The 20,033-nt window shown below is 40.9% G+C and overlaps 1 long non-coding RNA gene across 1 annotated transcript in view; it reads left to right on the top strand.

Moving 5' to 3' along the window:
- LOC132816918 (uncharacterized) overlaps positions 1-20,033 on the top strand; it is a 183,239-nt gene that overhangs the window by 46,622 nt on the left and 116,584 nt on the right. The window contains exon 2 of the long non-coding RNA XR_009644830.1: positions 9,181-9,284. This is a non-coding gene — a long non-coding RNA (uncharacterized LOC132816918). The remainder of the gene's footprint in view (positions 1-9,180; positions 9,285-20,033) is intronic.

Raw genomic sequence — 20,033 nt, 5'->3', positions numbered from 1 at the left:
TGTGACTGCAGCTTATCCACAAATACACCTTCCAGTGAGATTTTTCACTCTGTGATTTTGCCAGATTACGGACATTGGTTTGATGTAAAACTTGATATAAAGTGTGCTATTTTTATACACGAGCTAATTCAAAACACAGAATGTATCATGTTTTCATTGCAAATAAAATGGGGATTTGTACAGATTTAAGATACACCGTGGCATCAAAAGCACGGCTTCAAAAAGGAAAAATATCACAGAGAAGCTGATAGAGACCAGTTGATAAATGTGAGACAGTTACCAATCAAAGAAAAGGAGAAGCTAGACAAAAGCATGATCTATGTCGATCCTTCATGTGACTTACATTTCAAATTCACTATGAATACACACATATAACTAGATGCTTTTTTTCCTATTGAAACAATAGTATTCATTATTTCAATTCTGCTTAAAATGTGCTGCACGATGGAGGAACTGAAGGGACATTGGATCTGTGACATAGGGCCTTTGGGTTTATTTAATTTGAGAGAAAGGATGTGTATTTTATTCTTTACATATATATTGCAGTCACCAGCTTGGAACTGACATCAATAGGCTGTATCTAGGTCAGTGCAGCGCATCTTGAAAGGAAAGATGAAGCTAACTGAGTGCTGAGGGCAATACGTCTAATGCTCTTACATTTAAAGATGCAATGGTGCATGCATAACACTATGATCATTTGAATGTCAAAGCCTGCAAACTCATGTTAGCTAATAGAATAAAATAACCTTTGTCAGAAAGTCAAGTCTCTTCCACCACCCATTCTTAATATTATAAGATGTATTTTCCACGTCACAAACCACATCTTTGCAAATGAGGTGAATTTTTCAGATCTCCATCTTTGTGATTATGGTAATTACCTGCAATATTTTTATAAAGATAATCAGTTCCAGTTGGTTGTCGTTTCCTTGCTGTTGAAAGGTCATACTCAAATCCAGCTAACTGTCATGAGGAAGATGGTTTAATTATATTTCAGACCCAGAAAACCACAGAATATTTGAACGGACATTAAAGAGTTGCAACTTTTTCGGGAAGTATGATGCATCCCTCCAGAAATGAGCCAGAGATTGTAACATAAAGGAAAGACTGGAAACTGCTCACCTATGAAATGAAAGGTCTTAACTAACAAGGAAAAGCAATTTATATTTGTTTGAAGTAACAGTACAACAATATTCAAAACAAGTAATTTATCAGCAGTCGCCCTATTTTACTGAAAGTTCATGTTGTTCACATGAGATTTTCCTGATTGAATTGCTAATGTTGTGTTACTTTCTTATTTTATGCTACTCATGTGAGTGCTTGGAATAGGTGAGAATGTGAAGTAATCAGATCAGCACTGATTGTATTCAATAGGATAAAGGGGCTGTGTGGCCAACACGTACTCCTAATTCAGATGTTCATATATATGTATATCAGTAAGACCACATAATATCGGTAAGGCCACACAATTAGCATGAATGAGGGAAATACCAAAAGGGAAAGATACCTTGATTAAATAAAAAGTTTCTCTTCCATAGTATATATCAATATAAGATTCTACTGAGTCTTACCTGCGTTCAATATTCTTATAATGATGACTTTTTCTTAATTCACTCATGGAACACGAATAGTGTTGGTTGGGCTAGCATTTATTATCCATCCCTAAAGTTGGTGGTGTGCTGCCTTTTTGAACTGCTGCAGTCCAAATGCTGTAGGTAGATTCACAATGCCATTAGGGAATATTTCTAGGGTTTTGGCCCAGCGATAGTGATGATGAGTGACTTGGAAGGGAATTGGCAAGCAGTGGTGCTCCCACATATCTGCTGCCTTTGTCCTTTTAAATGAAAGTGTTTGTGGGTTTGAAAGGTGCTGTCTAAGGATCGTTGGTGAATTTCTGCAGTACATCTCATAGGTATGAATGTTCGTAATGGAGGGAATGGATGTTGAGGATATGGTGCCAATCAAGCAGGCTGCATTATTCTGGATGGTATCAAGTTTCTTGAGTGTTGTTTAAACAACACTCATGCAGGTAAATGGGCATTATTCCATAGCAGTCCTGACTTTTGCTTTGTAGATGGTGGAGAGGCTTTGGGGAATCAAGCAGTGAGTTACCTGCTGCAGTATTCCTAACTGCTGACCTGCTCCTATAGCCATTGCACTTATATGGCTAGTTCCTGGTCAATGGTAACCTCCAGGATATTGATCGTGAGGGATTCAGTGAAGGTAACACTATTTACTGTCAACAGGAGATAGAATGTTAGAAATGATCATTGGCAGGCATTTGGGTGGTATGAATGTTATTTGCTATTTTTTAACTCAAGTCTGGATGGTATCCAGGTCTTGCTGTATTTGGACATAGTCTGCTTCAGTACCTGAGGAGTTGAGAGTGGTGCTAAGCATTGTGCAATCATCAGCAAAAATCTCCACTTCTGACCTTATGAAGTCAGAAGTCTTGTGACACCAGGTTATAGTCCAACAGGTTTATTTGAAATCACAAACTTTCTGAACACCTGCTCCTTCACCTGACAAAGGAGCAGCACTCTGAAAGCTTGTGATTTTAATTAAACCTGTTGGACTATAACCTGGTGTCACAAGTCTTCTGACTTTGTCCATCCCAGTCCAACATTGGTACATCCACAGCTGACTTTATGGTGTAGGGATTATAATCAAGAACCTTCTGAAGAAAGGTTACTGCACTCAAAACATTGACTGTGTTTCCTCTCTACAGATGCTGGCAAATCCACTGACATTTTGCAGCAATTTCTGATTTTTCTTTTAAGTTTCCAGCAACCACAGTTCTTTTTTTTGTTTAATGACAAAATGTGTCTTTTGTCAGCAAATTACTGCATGCATTATTCTTTTTAGTGATTATGATGTACTAATAATCTCTATGGAAACATATCCATACCTGAAATGGTCTTTTAACCAGTCAAGATTAGAAAACCTTTTAGATTTGTTCTCTCAACACAGTTTATAATTGTAATTGGTTTAAATCTTACAATTAAAGTTAAATTGAGCAGTCTTGATCTTAGAACTTCTTGAGTTAGCCATGTGATACTACCCCAATATTCTTTCTTTGTCACTGGTATATATAGTGTGTTATGTGTGTTATGAAATATCTCTTTAAATATTTGCCACAGCATCTTAACTGACTTATTTCTTAATAGTTGTAACGTTGCTCAGATAGTTCAATGTCAACCAAATTTAGCAGTTTACATGCCCCGTAGCATGTGATTGTAGTATATATTTTACACAGGATTCTCTACAATAATTACAAAGGTTATTTTGAAATCACCTCACCTATGACATCCGTGACTGCAAAGAACAAGTGCAGTAATGTTAAATGAACTTGTTCTCTTTCGATCACACAGCCTGAATTCTACTTGGGACATTTGCGCAAGAAGTGGAATCTGAGACCATACTTGATAGCAGCAAAACTTTTAAACATTAGCAGGCTCCGAACTGGTCAATCTGTGGATTCACCGTGAATGGGGAGACTGAGGACAGTTGGAGTCATTTCTGCAAGTGTGACGATTGCCCCAGGACCTTGCCCATTGTCCATAGAAAAGGTGTACCCATTGGAGCCAACTGGGACCTCACCAGGGTTTATCTGAAGGCTGCCTTATAATGTGGAGGGTCAACCAACTCATGAGCAAATGGCAGAAAAGGTGGGAAGGAGTCCTTAATTGGGCACTTAAATTATGTTTAATTGGTATCTCGGTAAGAGGGATATTGGCTATCATCTCCACCCTTGACAATGTGGTTGAATCTTAACCACCTTCTGAAATGCCCGAGCAAGCCCCTCATCAATTGTTATGAAGTCTCAAAAAATAAATGAAACTGGACAGACCACCCAGCATCAATCTAGGCACCGAAAATTACAACAGCCCTGTCAACCTCTAAAGTCCTTCTTACTAACATCTGGAGGATAGTGCCAAAATTGCGAGAGTCATCTCACAGATAATATCCTGACATAGTTATACTCACAGAATCATTACTTACAAACACCATGCCTGGATATGTCCAGTCCCAAAGACAAGATAGACCCAGCAGAGGTGGCACCATGTTTATATAGTCAGGAGGGAGATGCCACAGAGTCCTCAACATTGTCTTCTAGCACTGTAAAGTCTCATGGCATCAGGTCAAACATGGACAAGGAAACCTCCTGTTGATTGCCATGTAGTGTCCTCCCTTGGTTGATGAATCAGTACTGCTCCATGTTGACCAACCTTTGGAGGAAGCACTTAGAGCGGCAGAATATACTCTAGGTGGGGGATTTTAATATTCATCACTAAGAGTGGCTTGGTAGCAGCACTACTGATTGAGCAGTGAAGGATATAGCGCTAAACTGGGTCTGAAATAGATGGTGAAGGAAGCAACAAGACGGAAAAAGATACTTGACATCATGCTCACCAATCTGCCTGCTGAAGATGTATCTATACATGATAGTACCATTAAGAGTGACCACCATACAATCGTATGGAGATAAAGTCTTGCCTTCACATTACATCTTGTTGTGTGGACTATCACTGTGCTAAAGGGGACAGATTTTAAGCAGATCTAACAGCTTAAGACTGGACATCTATGGGGTGTTCTGCGTAATCAAAAGCAGCAGAATTGAACTCCAGCATAACCTGTAATATTATAGCCCAGCATATACATAGTAAATCATAATCACTAAGCCAGGGATCAACCCTGGTTCAAATAACAGTGCAGGAGGGAATGCCAGGGGAAGCACCTGGTATGCCTAAAAATGAGGTGTCAACCTCGTGAAGCTACAAAACAGGGCTACTTATACATCAAACAGCATAATTAGCAAGTGAGATACAGAACTAAGAAAGCCAAGAACCGATAGATCAGATTAGTTCTGTCAAATCCAGTCGTGAATGGTGGTGGGCCATCAAACAGCTAATTGGAGGAAAAGGATCTACAAATAAGCCTATCCTCAATATGGGAGAGCCTAATACATCAGTGCAAAAAGTAACAAAACCAGAAGTTGCTGGAAAAGCTCAGCATGTCTGGCAGCATCTGTGAAGAGAAATCAAAGTTAATGTTTCAAGTCTAGTGAGCCTTCCTCAAAATTGTTCTAGGACATCTCTGCAGGACTTCCTCGGGGTAGTGCTCTTGGCCCGACCATCTTTAGCTGCTTCATCAATGACCTTTGCTCTATCATCAGGTCAGAGATGGGGATATTCACAGATGATTGCATAATGTTCAACAATGTTCACAACTCCTCACATATTGAAGCAATCCATGTCAAAATGCATCAAGACCTGGACAATGTCAAGGCTTGGGCTGAAAAATGGCAAGTAACACTTGTGTGCTACAAATGCTAAGCAATGAACATCTCCAATAAGAGACAATCTAACCACTATTCCTTGATCTTCAATGCCATTACCATCACTGAATGCCCCACCATCAACATCCTGGGGATTACAAATGACCAAAAACTGAACTGGACTTACCATATAAATGAAATCGCTATATGAGCAGGTCAAAGACTAGCAATCCTGTTGTGAATAACTCACTTCCTGACTCCCCAAAGCCTGACCACCATCTACAACACACAACTCAGGTGATAGAATGCTTTGCACTTGCCTGGATAAGTGCAATTCCAACCAAACTCAAGAAGCTTGACATCATACATGACAAAGCAGCCCGCTTGATTGGCATCACGCCCACAAACATTCAGTCACCCCACCACCGAAATAGATCTTGGTACTAAATGATTACATCCCCTAATGAAGAAGGTAGTAAGGTTGAAAAACAAACCATTGAAAATCAAAAACTTGACCCTGAAAATCCCAGATGATGTGGCAGTGATAAATTCTAAGGTCCAATTGAGAACAGAAGACTTGAATCAGTAAGAGAATCAGTAGAAAGTTCAAGCAGTGGAAAATACTGTTGAAATGTTAATCTCAACTTTGCTATCAAGTGCTGTCAGTGATTTCGGCCCAGAAGAGGTTACACAAAGGAGCCCATAAAGCAAAGGATGGTATTTTGGTGAAAGCAGGGTAGAGTAATGGTCCCATGAAATGTCAGGCAAAAATGTTAGTGTTCACTCCTGTTGATCAATGGGGTCGATCTCTCCTGATGATTCTGAAAAAACTTTGGATCGTGTTTCTCAGAAAGCTTGAGCGGCAGTTCCACCCATTCTTTTCCTGAATGAAATTGATTCCATCCTTGGATCATATCCACTCGATGGAACAAATGGCCATTTGTTAAAGAATGGGTACTCTCAGTTCTTCTTAACACATCGCTGCCCAAATGATCAAATATCATTCCCTGACCAGGAGATGAACGTGGATGAATGTGTTTGTTGCATGCAGAACAGAATATTACCAGTTGTAGAATTTCAGACAGTGAATGAGTCTTGAAATGCAGAAGCAATGGGCTAAATCCTATGTTTTTTTGACCAAGTGCACGTTTTTGGGTTTTGTTTTTCACTGTGAAGCTCAGTGGGTTTTCTTGCCTTATCTCAGCAGATGTTCCTCATATGAAGTACTCCACCTCAATTGGGTCCCTCTCATCTGATTCTAGCCTCATCTTACTATACACCATTATGGAACTACTCGCCACTGCTGGGATATCGCAGGTTGGATGGGCATCCCTGGCACTGGCACCATCTTTAAAAGACTATTGTTTACCTAAAAAGCACTGCCAGTCCGGAACTACTCTGACATGATAGATAAGGGTTATTAGTCACCCAGCTTTGAAGCCAAGGACCTGAAGTTGTAGGTGTAGTGCAAAGGCAGCTTGTCCTCCAGGAACTGCAGAGGAGACCACAAGACCAAACCATGTTAGCCTGGTCTGAGGTTGCTGCCTGGGCCAGTGTGGTTTTCAACAATCTGGAGGAATTCTGAGCACTGTTAGAAGGAAGGCAACAACCTCTCTCCTCCAACCATCTTCTCTCTGATATCTCACACACATTCTCTTTTTTCTACTACACTCATCTCCCACCTAAGCTAACACTCTACAACTCTCATATTGCTTGCAAAAACTTCTCTCACTCACTGTGACCCAGCCCAACCCTAACCCTAACAGTGCACACCCCCTGCACTGCCTTCTAACTACTTGGGACGCCTCCCCATTTGGACCAAAATCAATAGCTGTGCCTTCCATCTTCATCTCCCCAAATTCCTGTTTCTCTCTCATTCCAGGAGGGAAAACAGCCCCATTTAGGGCAGGGTGAGTCAGAAAGGGTGGTAGGCTGTCTAATATTTGGCTTCTCACCCCTCACGTGGAGGTAACCCTGACTCAGACTGCCCTGAGTGGCACAGTCTCTGGACTGGTATCAAAAGCTGGCTTTGACTTAATATTCTGGGACTCTCTAAGTGAAGGCTATCTCCCACAACCTAACTGGGGACTGCTGATAGACATAACAGGCTTCTTGGCTTTGTTTCCATGCTAAACAGTATGGCACCAGAGCAACATTGTGAATCTGATATTTCTGACTGAGGAAGCTAAGCACTAAAGACAAGGTAGAGATGGTGTGAACATCCAGGTAGACTCAATGTAAGTGAGCACTATGAGAGCAATGAACAGGCCAGACATGCTGCCTGGGCCAGTACACGAGCTGTATTTGTAATTCCGAGCACACAGTGGTCCAACAGCAGGATTACGCTGATAGTTGGTGGTGCAGCCCGAGGTGCAGCATTGAAGAGCAGAAGTGCGCTGTAAATGAATCAGAGATGTACCATGAGGATTCATAGAGGCTGGAACATGGTGTATGCCAATATTTGTGGACATGGAGTGCATGTGGCCTGTGTTCATGGAGTGTGCATGGGATATTCATGCCCATTCTGAAACTCATGTCAAGAATTCCTGAAGTTCAATAAGACAGGAAGCTGAATATTGATGAGTTATCTTGTGTCATTAATAAGGTGTCACCAATCTATAATGTCCCTCAATTAGCAATTCGCCACTAAGAAACTCACCTCACCACAATAAGGCACACAGTGAGTTGTTCCAGATGTTGAGTCAAACATTGTCAGACTCCTTCCCCCGGCTCAAATCCCACTATATCTTATGTTACTCAATGCCTTGAAGGGGATCTATTCAAAAAAAAATTCTGTTTAATGTAAGGGGGAATAGAACTTGAGTGCTATAAAGTGAGCTGCACATTTTATGGAGTGAAATAGGGTTCTCAGGCTGGAGAGCCTTGCTTCTCTGCATAAATGCTTGAATAAAAATGTCATTAAACCCCACTGAAAAGAGAGGTTTTTCTCACCACAACATAGTGAAGATATTAATACGAAATTGGTAGTTAATAAATCCAAACAATTCCAATCCAGCAAAAATGAATGGTTGTATACAAGTGACTGGGCTTTGTAAGTAGGAGCAGGTGTAGGTTTACAATGTACACCTAAGAAATCTTTAGCTATACACTAGAGAATACTAAAAGTAAAGTCACTGTGGTTTTACCAGACCATTGCACTGCTCTCTCATTCGAGAAGGATGACAGGTGGTGTTTTAACCTTAAGGTCACTCCACCTCAGACAAAGCGAGATATTGAGAAGGAGGGGTCTTCATGGTAACCTCAGCTTACGCAAGAATTGAACCCATGCTGTCAGCAGCATTTTGTATTGTAAAGCAGCTATCTCACCAAATGAGACCCTCACAAGAGAACAGTGGTGTTTGATTGTTTAGAATAGTCATTTCAAGCTAAAAGGCATAATAACTGGGTTGTAAAGATCGCTTGATAATTGCAATGGATTAACAAGGACGGTACCAATTCTGCCTCTCTTCCATTAAAACCAGTTCCATTCAGTTTCCAAAAAGCCCAAGGAATCAGAGTTTTATCTGTGGAGTAAAGAATTAACTGTGCCTTTCCTGTGATCATAATTAATGACAATGTGCACAAGAATCTCTGTCACGATGACATCAGGTCTAATGAAATTGGGACCTGAGTGTGTAGGGTTCCAGAAATGCCCTCTTTTAGTTTCTTCTGTAGATAGTGTGCATTCTTAACTAGGGTCGTTTATGCTCATTGACATTGGTGTGAGCTACCTTCCATCAGCGGCCCAGATATGATCTTATTACGTTCTCCACTCAGGGAAAAACACAAAAGATCAACATCACCCAACTCATCTCTCAGTAGGGCAGCAGTAATCTTTTTATATATAACGCTGACAAAATGTAATGATGAGGAAATCAGTGACCCTGTCTGTTCTGCACTTACAGCTGGAAGAGCATTATTGAAAAGAGCATCTTAGATGGAGCGAAAATAAATCTGGTGAATTGGAGGGTGGTGGGGTGAAGGAAGAGGACAGCACAAAGCAACAGAGGTAATGATGTAACCAAATCAAAAATGTGCCGAAAATACTGCTGTGTATAATGGTAGAAGCTTTTATATGATTTCAGGATACTGTCTATCAGCAACAACATTTTACTGGTATTATTGTTGCAATTTTTGAAGAGAAAGCATCACAATTACATGCCATGAACTGACAAAGCATTTCTCATTTAAAGCGGTCATGACGTGCAATTAAATGTAATTAAAATACATGAATTTCATATTCAAACATAGCATGAATAAAATGTGGCTGAGAAGCAGGTCAACAGCAGACACAGTGCTGCTAGGTAACTGCTTGGTCAGGAGATGCAGAAATCAAATGATAAGAAGCCATAAAATACCAATTTGCCAGAACACTTTAGTCAATGCTTTATCTACGAAAAACAGAATAATGTATGAAAAGCACTTGGAGATAATGACTAAAAGTTTTGTATCCTCTTGCTTTGTTAATGAACAATTTCAAGCAATCTTTTCTGTTCACAATGTTAATGTAAATTTATGCTTCCTTTCAAACATGTTTATTACATTTACAGAAGCTTACAATCTGATGACTTTGCAATGTATAGTGTTCTGTCAATTCATTTGAATTCCTTAAGCATTAATATGCATCTGCAAGTTGCTGATTATCTCTGGCATTATTTTGTATGTAAATCAATGCAAAAACAGAGAGTGCCTCATATGTACTGGTTCAGTTAATAACTGAATGTGAGAAGATTGGTTTATGGTTTGACTGATTCAGTTTCACACAGAATTTGAATCCATTTGCTGCAACATTTACTGCACGACAGAAATGGATTTTTATTTTTAAATGCTAAATATTTCTCATATGTGGCATATATTTGTGTCATTTCAGGAATATGTAGGCTTTCAAAAGGAAAATTTATGTAAATAACTGGGCTGCAACATAGGGCAGCATATTCAAAGCAGAGTTGGGAAACTGATGCCTGAATGAATTATAGGTTTCGATATTGTGCATCACTGCATTGTTCTTGTGATGCTTTTAAAAAAAAATGCCGTAATTAGTTAGGAGCTGAGCTTGGCACACAGCACCTCCAGGAGGTGGGAGCTGTCTGCCTGGCAACAGTGGCATAGGCAAACGGCCGTCATATTGGACGCTGTTGTTACCTTGCCAAAGAGTAGACAGCTCCTCAAAGGGCAAGCAGCAGTGACAGGGATGAAAGAGGTTATGCAAGAAAAACAAAAGGTCCAGTTCTTGGACCACCATCAGTCAGGCAATCAAAAAAAATACAATTTCTGCTCTGTTGTGGACTATTTTCCTCCTGGAATGAGAAAGGCAGGAAGAGGTGGATGGCACAGCTGTTATCTTTGGTGCAAGTAGGGAGGTGTCTCTAGTGAGTGAGTAGGTAGTGCAGAGGGCATGCAGGGTCAGTGGTGTCAAAGTTGAGCATGGGTAACAGTAAATGTGGAAAGGTGTTGCAGGCAATAATCGGAGTGGTGCAGAATGAGCCATGGTGGAAGATGGATACAGTGGTAGAGGTAGAGTGGTGTGAGTTATTGGAGAGAGAATAGTTCCAATCACACTGGCAGAGTGGAGAGGGTCACTACCTTTCTCCTACAGTGCTGGGCATTCTTTCAAATGCCTGAGACTGCACTGATACAGGTGACAACTATGGACCAGGATAGCATGGTCTGGCTTTGTGGCCTGCTGTGTTGATCCTGGGACAAGAGGCCTATGTACCACCAGGACCTCCAGGTCTCTGCCCATAAAGCAGGCTGACAAATTTCCCTTCTCTGCCATGTTCAGACCAACTGCCTTGAACTGTGCTTTTACACAGGCCGGCTTTTTTAAAGATGACAGGGATATCGATCAATTCTGGGATATCCTCGCAATGGTGAATTTTTCTGGGAATGATGTGTGGTAAAACGAGGATAGAATCAGGATAGAGGAATGACATAGTTTATGGTACGCCATTACAGATGAAGGTTTGTAAGATACAGCAAGAAAACCTGCTCGGTCTCGTGGTGAAAAATATGTCACATAAACTTGACATGAGTTGTCACTTAGCCAAAGGAAGTTTCAGCCCCCTGCTGCTAATTTTAAAATTGAGATGTTGCTTGACTGGGAGTCAGTGTATGTAATCGTGCCGAGGACCCATTGATGAATAGAACTTGGTTTAGTCTATAACAGGGTAGAAAGTGAGGTCTGCAGATGCTGGAGATCAGAGCTGAAAATGTGTTGCTGGAAAAGCGCAGCAGGTCAGGCAGCATCCAAGGAACAGGAAATTCGATATTTCGGGCATTCCTGATGAAGGGCTTATGCCCGAAACGTCGAATTTTCTGTTCCTTGGATGCTGCCTGACCTACTGCGCTTTTCCAGCAACACATTTTCAGCTTAGTTTATAACAGAGCTTTCCAATCATGTCCCTGCTCCATCACAACAATGAAACGGCCACAATTAGTTACAAATGATATCATTGCTATTGTGATTGTGGTGCACTATCTCTCCTTATCCCCCCCTGACTTCCTTTCAGCCTTTGTCCTTCAATAACTTACCTCAATTCCCCTATGGATCTGCCTTTGTGTGTTTCTCCTTTGTCAAAAATTCAGTAATCTGTGGAAATAATCTTCCTGTGTTTTGCCTTGCTATCCCTTTTAAACATTTGTACCCTTTCTCTAGATCCCCTCTCATTAGTTTGTAAGGTGCTGGCTCCTTGTATATTCGACAGAGTAGCTTGAAACCTGTTCCTGAGAATGCAATCTCAGTTTCAATAGATTGATTGGGTGACACGATTTGCAAGGATCTAGTTTAACTAATATTTGCTGAATAAAACATAAGACACGATGAAAAAAAGGTTTCGTAGTGCCAGACTCATTTCAGCAATGGTACCAATAAAAATACTGCAATATTTTAGTTATATGGCATAAACACTTTGCAAATTTTGGTCAATCAGCAGTCAATTGACAAAGCAATTTTTCAACCCACCGATGCTTTGCTCAGCAGACTGAAGTATTACATTGGCTTCCTTGGCTTGATGATTTTCTCCTAGCAGCTACAAAAAAAAACATAATGGCATTCTGCAAACTTGCCTGAGGTCTGAACCCCATTTATTGTAATCTATCCTCAACCCCTCATCAGAACAGCTTTGGCGAGATTGGAAAATAAATAAAAAATGAATTGAGCCCATAATTACTGATGTCATAGCATTGCATCAATGTCTTTCCACACCAGGAATGTAGTTGTAAAATCTGAGCAGTACTCCCAACAAGAAAAGGACAGTCAAAATGAATGTTAAGTAAAAACCGAAAGAACTGCAGATGCTGTAAATCAGAAATGAAAACAGAAATTGCTGGAAAAGCTCAGCAGGTCTGGCAGTATCTGTGGGAAAAGAAATCAGAGTTAATGTTCTGAAAAATTGGGGTAAACCTGTAAAGAGTTGTGAACAAATTTCTCCTCCCCTTTGCAGCTGGCCTTGTCTTTATCAGATGGCATGAGTAGAAAAATAGGGAGCTTTCCAACTGAGACACCAAATGTTGAAGTGTTATCTTTAGGTGTACTATTCCATTCCTTCTGTAGGTCTGCTCTTGAATGAAGTCACTTGTCAAGTTGACAGTGCTGTCTGGTTTAAATCTCATCTCCTGTTGGCTTAGACATATTAGGCATGTAAGTAATACACTTTTTGCCAGTATCAAACTGGCATAGATGTACATCTTAACTGTTGAAACGTTCTTCTCTAAATAATATGATACAGACAATGTTATGTTATAAGGAAGGAGTTCCTCCACCTTCTACTACAAAGACAACAACACAAACTACTAATAGAACTGAATTTGAAAAGAAAGTACAGACGGAGGAATGGGAAACCTTAATTTTGAAAGAAGCATCTTAATTGTATTGATCGATCCAAATGGCAGCTTTTGGTAGAGTTCATGCTCAATATCTTCTTGGGGGGGGGGGGTTACCTGATATATACCTAAGGCCTCATATGCACTCACTGGGAATGCAGTACTACCTGGTCTGGTTATGCATGTTCATGGATTACTCTTGCACATATTCCTGAGCACTCGATTTTTCTTTTTATCTCATTGCAGGCAAAGCTGGCCCACAACCAGAATGAGAGGACCAAAAGTGGTGCAACATAGGGGTACGGTACAGGGTGGTTACATGGGTTGGGGATCTTGGTTGGGTGGGGAGTGTGCTATATAGAAATCCTCACCCCTTTGAGAAAAGGATTGTTGATTGACGGTTGATTTACTTAGAGAGACCAGGAGAACGGGAAAACTTTCTGGCTGTAACAGCTGCTCCTTTTTGGAGGTATTTTAGGTGCTGGAGGTGATTTCCTCCAATTTCAGAAGCAACAATTACTGTTTTATATGCTGTTGCATTGTTTTGGAACTTTGGAAAAAAAAAGTCAAAATGACAGTAGTTTTATAAGGGAGAAGAACCGACAAAGGAACCACGTGGTGAGGTCAGTGCAGGAAAGAGAGAGAGAGAAACTGACACCACAGTGTACCTGCACAATACTGCCTTTGCTATTTGAATTCATGTATTGCTGGACATCGGGATGTGTTTGGGAAAGTTAACAAACTGTGAAATTCACAACTAATCTTGGAGGAACAGTTTGGACGAAGTTCACAGCACAGAAAAAGATAAGAGAATTGTTTTAAGTGTGTGGGTTCTTTCTTGATTATATGCTGTTTTGAGATATGTCTCTTGATTAAACTTAAAATATAAGCCATAACTATTAATTTAACCTGGGGCAGTGTTTTGTAGGGGAATAAGACAGTGTTATTTTCTGGGTCTGTAGATTCTGAAGGAGCAAAGATGGCCTTTGGTAGAGTGATATGTGCTTCTTGTCAGATGTGGGAGTTTAAAGAGAGTTTAAGGGTTACTGCGGATTATATCTGCAATAAATGCTGCTGGTTGTGAATCCTATCAGATCGAATGGATTGGTCGGAGACAGTTAGAGGCAATGAGGAATTTGTAACAGCAACAGTACGTGATGGATGGCAGTTATAGGAAGGGGGAAAAGTCACAGATACAGTCACATAAATGGGTTAACTCCAGGAAAGGTAAGAGAGATATGCAGCTAGTGCAAGAGCCTTTTGTGGCTATCCCCATTTCAAACAAGTATGCTGTTTTGGAAAATGTAAAGGTTGATCGATTCACAGGGGAACATAGCACGAACAGCCAAATTTCTGGTATTGAAACTGGCTCCAATACAACGCGGGCTTCGTCAGGTTCCAAGAGATCGATTGTGTTAGAGGACTCTCTCGTCCGAGGTACAGACAGATGTTTCTGTGGTCAGCAGCGAAAAAGCAAAATGGTGTGTTACTTTCCTGGTGCCATGATCAAGGATGTCTCAGAGAGGGTGCAGAATGTTCTCAAGGGGGAGAGGGGCCAGCAGGAGGTCATTGTACACGTTGGAACCAATGATAAAGGAAGGGAAAAGGTTGAGATTCTGAAGGGAGATTACAGAGAGTTCAGCAGAATTTAAAAAGGACCCTGCCGTCGGTGGTGGGCAAGTTATTGGAGGGAATCCTGAGAGACAGGATGTACATGTATTTGGAAAGGCAAGGACCGATTAGGGATAGTCAACATGGCTTTGTGCGTGGGAAATCATATCTGACAAACTTGATTGAGTTTTTTGAAGAAGTAACAAAGAGGATTAATGAGGGCAGAGCAGTAGGTGTGATCTATATAGACTTCAGTAAGGCGTTCGACAAGGTTCCCCATGGGAGACTGATTAGCAAGGTTAGATCTCGCGGAATACAGGGCAAACTAGCCATTTGGATACAGAACTGGCTCAAAGGTAGAAGTCAGAGGGTAGTGGTGGAGGGTAGTGGTGGAGGAAAGTAGAGTCACAGCTAGATGGGATAGTGAAGGCGGTGTTTGGCATGCTTTCCTTTATTGGTCAGAGTATTGAGTACAGGAGTTGGGAGGTCATGTTGCAGCTGTACAGGACATTGGTTAAGCCACTGTTGGAATATTATGTGCAATTCTGGCCTCCTTCCTATCGGAAAGATGTTGTGAAACTTGAAAGGGTTCAGAAAAGATTTACAAAGATGTTGCCAGGGTTGGAGGATTTGAGCTATAAGGAGAGGTTGACTAGGCTGGGGCTGTTTTCCCTGGAGCTTCAGAGGCTGAGGGGTGACCTAATAAATGTGCATAAAATTATGAGGGGCATGGATAGAATAAATAGACAACCTGGCAAGTAAGTCACTGACATGTGCCCACAGCCTATGGAAGAAGCAATGCCCGATGTTCCTGACACTCAAGGAACTATTTGACACCAGCACCTGCTATGCCCCATGCAAAAGATCTGGCTATGTATTTTGGTCATAAGTCAAATGGTCAAATTGCAGAGAGGTAGATGAACATTAGCAAGTGTGCATAAGGATTTGGGTGGGCAAGAATAAACGTTGGAGGAATCTGTTCATAATCTCAGGAAGGACTGATTGAGGGGATATTGTAGCCTGATTTCTAATCTTGTGACTTCAGAGGGTCAGCAAGAATCTATGGAGCAAGGCACAGCTATTCCAGTAGTTTAATTAATCTTCCTCCATTAGCCTTGGACCAAAGCCACAAGGACAATTGTTGAGGGCAGGGTGGTGGACAAAGTCTACTGGATTTCAGTGAGGTCTTTGATAAGGTTTCAAAGGTAGGCTGCTCTGGAAGGTTAGATTGCATGGAATCCAGCGGGACCTAGCAAATTGGAACCACAGTTGGAAGCAGAGGGTAATAGTGGAAGGATGTTTGTCGGACTGGAGGCCTGTGACTAGTCGAATATCTCAGAGGTCAGTGCTGGGCCCATTGCTGATTGTTATCTACATCAATGATTTTGATGAGAATGTACAAGGCATGATTAGTGAGTTTGCAGATGACACAAAAAAGGAGGAATTGCAAGGTTTGTGAAGGTATGTAGCTCAGGTTGAGGTTTAGGGTGTAGGTTTGCCTGCTGAGCTATAGATTTGATATTCAGACGTTTCATTACCTAGCTAGGTAACATCGTCAGTGGTGACCTCCAAGTTGTTTCCTGCTTTCCATTTATATGTTTGTCCTGGATGGGGTTCCTGGGGTTCGTGGTGATGTCATTTCCTGTTCATTTTCTGAGGGGTTGATAGATGGTATCTAGATCTATGTGTTTGTTTATGGCATTGTGGTTGGAATGTCAGGCCTCTAGGAATTTTCTGGCATGTCTCTGTTTAGCCTGTCCCAGGATAGATGTGTTGTCCCAGTCAAATTGGTGGTTTTTTTCATCCGTGTGTATTGTAGGAGGTATTGTGGACAGTGAGGGAGGTTATCAGAAATTGCAGCAAGAAATGATCAGCTGGAGAAGTAGACCAAGAAATGGCAAATGGAGATTAATATAGATAAGTGTGAGGTCTTACATTTTGGAAAGTCAGATCAAGGCAGGAATTTCATGGTGAATGATAAGGCCTTAAGGAGTCTAGTGGAACAGAGGGACCTTGGAGTTCAGGTGCACGGTTCTCTGAAAGTGGATTCACAGGTAGACAGGTCAGGGAGAATGCTTCTGGCATACTGGTTTTCATCAGTCAGGGCATTGAGTATAGAAGTTGAGAAGTAATATTGCAGTTAATCAGGATGTTGGTGTGGCCATACTGATATATTGTATTCAGCTTTGGTCACCTTGCTATAGGAAGGATGTTATTAAACTAGAAAAAGTGCAGAAGGAATTCACAAGGGTGTTGCAGGACTTAAGAGTCTGAGTTATAAGTAGCAGTTGGACAAGCTAGGACTTTTTTCTTTACAGCATAGGAGATTGAGGGGCGATCTTACAGAAGTGTATAAGATCATGAGAGACATGGATAGGGTGAATACACTCAGTCTTTTTCCCAGGGTTCGGGAATCAATGACTAGAGGGCATCAGTTTAAGGCTAGAGGGGAAAGAATAAAAGAGAACTTGAGGGACAACTTTTTTTACACAGAGGATGGTACAATATGGAATGAGCTACCAGTGGAAGTGGTTGAGGTTAAAAGACATTTGGACAAAGACATGGATAAGAAAGGTTTAGAAGGATATGGGCCAAATGCAGGAAAATGAGGTTAGCATTGATGGACATTTGGTCAGCATGGACCATTTTGGGCCAAAGGGCCTGTCTCTGTGCTGGAAGACTCTATGACTCTATGAATCTATGACTTCAAGCCAAACAGAATCATAGAATTGTTTTGACCCAGAAGGAGATTATTTCATCCATTGTGTCTGCACTAATTCTCTGAAGGCGCATTATGGCTTATCGCCACCAGCATTAATTGTTTCCCTGTAACCCTGCAAATTATTTATATTTAATTTAATCTTCTAATTCCCTCTTGTTTGCCCACAATGAACCTGTCTCCACCACTCTTCTAGGTCATGCACTCCAGATCCAAACTAATTACTGTGAGGAAAAGTTTATTCTGTGTTCACTTTATGTGTTTTACAAATCACTTTAAATCTGTTGTCCTCTTGTTCTTTAGCCATTTATGATCGGAACAGATTCTCCCTGTGTCCTATGTCCAGACCTTTCATGATTTTGAAAACTTAAATCAAATTTCCTCTTAGACTTTTGCTATCCATGGAAAATAGTCCCATCATCTTCACTCTTTATAACTGATAGTTTTCATCTCTGGAACAATTCTGGTAAACCTCTTCTGCACTGTCTCCAATGCATTCACATCCTTTTCAATGTGCAACACACAGGACTGTACATAAAAGTCCAGCTAATTTGTAACTGCTATCTTATACAGGTTCAGCATCACCTCCGTAAATCTGTTACAGTGTGCCCCAATTATAATACTGTTAGTTTTATTAACTGCAGCCTGCACTTGTCCTGCCACCTTTAATGGCTTATGCTTATATGCACCCAACTCTCTCACATTTTTGCTGCCATATCCTCACACACAAGATGAAGCCTGCCACGACTGGGTTCCTGTAGTTGGTTTGGGGTGTGTTGTGGATGGTGGTGGTTAGGGATTTGTGTTATGCTCCTGATAACTACTTTGTGCCAAGGTCACACAAACACTTTCTTGAGTCAGCTTAGATGCGGTGACAATGACTAATGTGTGTGGGAAAAGATATTGACATATGCCCCTTAGCTCCTGTGGGATTAGTGGCGTACACTGTTCTCTTGAAATACACGGCAATGAAGAATTGAATGTAGTACATATTTTTTGGGGCCTTGCCCAGCTGTCACACATAACTTGAGGAGGAAGATGAGGATCCTTGGATGGGCCAGGAGAAGAGAAGACAGAGCAATGGCCCACAAAGCCTGAGAGGCCAGAGAAAACATTTTAGCCACCAACACTCAAAATGACTGAGCTGGGCTGAGACTTTTCCTGCCCCTTTTATTTAATTTGCTTAGTTGAATATCAGCTCTCTGCTTACTGTATGCACGTTCCTCATGGATTCACTTATTTTTTCAATTTGGTTCATTTAATCAAGAAACTGTTGACTTTTATTTTCTACTGTAACTCTGATACCGCACCCCCCCCCCCCCCCGCCATCTGTAAAAGTTTCAGTGAATATTTAAACCTTGCCCTTGACCAGCATTAACACTAAAGCAGCTGAGAAATAATGAAACCTTCCATATTTTGAGCTTTGAATGTATGCATGACAATCATCTTTGCACAATAAACATATGAATCACATCAGTCAGTCCTATCCTTAATGAATGTAATTGAGTTGTCCTATATACTGGTACTCTCATCTTATACTCTCACTATCCCTGCAGTGCACAGGATGCAATAAGCCTTCACTGTACCCTTGTAATATCTGGATATCCTCACTGACAACATTTCCACTACTATGGGATGGTAAAGTGACAGATGGTGGAATTCAATAAATATCAGGAGTTACAAGTCTAATGATGACCATGAGTCAATTGTCGAGCAAAACTCACCTGATTCACTAATGTCATTTAGGGAACGAAACTGTCATTCTCTGGCCTACATGTGAATCCAGATCTATAGCAATATGACTGACTCTAAACTGCCTTCTGGGGCTATTAAGGATGGGCAATAAATGCTGGTCTAGCCAGTGATGTCATCTTATGAATGAATAACAAAAAAATTAATCTGCAGCACATTGACAGCAAATCTGCTGATTGTAAGACAGGTGCCAGAGTGTGCTCCAAACCATTTTTTGGTGAAAAATGCTCCACGTCTTCATTTCCAATAACGTTATCTGGTCCTATTGACACTATAAAACTGCAACAGATGTTCGAACAATGCAAGTTTAAGGACATGAGACGAACTATGGAATTAGCAGTACTTTCCTTGAAAATATGTATGTAGATGTTCATGATTTGATATATGCAATGATAAAATTCCAGAGAAGCAAATCACTACTAGTGATGATTTGGACGTGCCAGTGTTGGACTGGGGTGGACAAAGTTAAAAATCACACAACACCAGGTTATTTCCAACAACTTTATTTGGAAGCACTAGCTTTTAGGGAGCCTTGCTCCTTCATCAGGTACTACTGATGATTAGTAATGTAAGAGACTGATAGTATACAGTCTGCATTCATAATTAGAATGACAGTAATGCAATTATGCATTTCAGGACACCTGCAAATCCACACCATGAATTGTAAGGATTGCCGCTAGCTATTTATTTTGTTGTAAAATCTCTCACTTTTTTTTCTTCTTCAGTTTTCCTCTGACCCATTGACAAACTTTTGTAGGATGCTTTGAAGGACATTTGGAATTTTCTTGCACATGACTATCATTCAAGTATGATCCTGGAAAGTGAACCTTGGCAGATTTAGGAGTGGCAACACAC

Source organism: Hemiscyllium ocellatum, chromosome 6 (assembly GCF_020745735.1).
Source record: "Hemiscyllium ocellatum isolate sHemOce1 chromosome 6, sHemOce1.pat.X.cur, whole genome shotgun sequence".
Taxonomy (NCBI): Eukaryota; Metazoa; Chordata; class Chondrichthyes; order Orectolobiformes; family Hemiscylliidae; genus Hemiscyllium; species Hemiscyllium ocellatum.
This window is presented reverse-complemented; position numbering and strand designations above follow the sequence as displayed.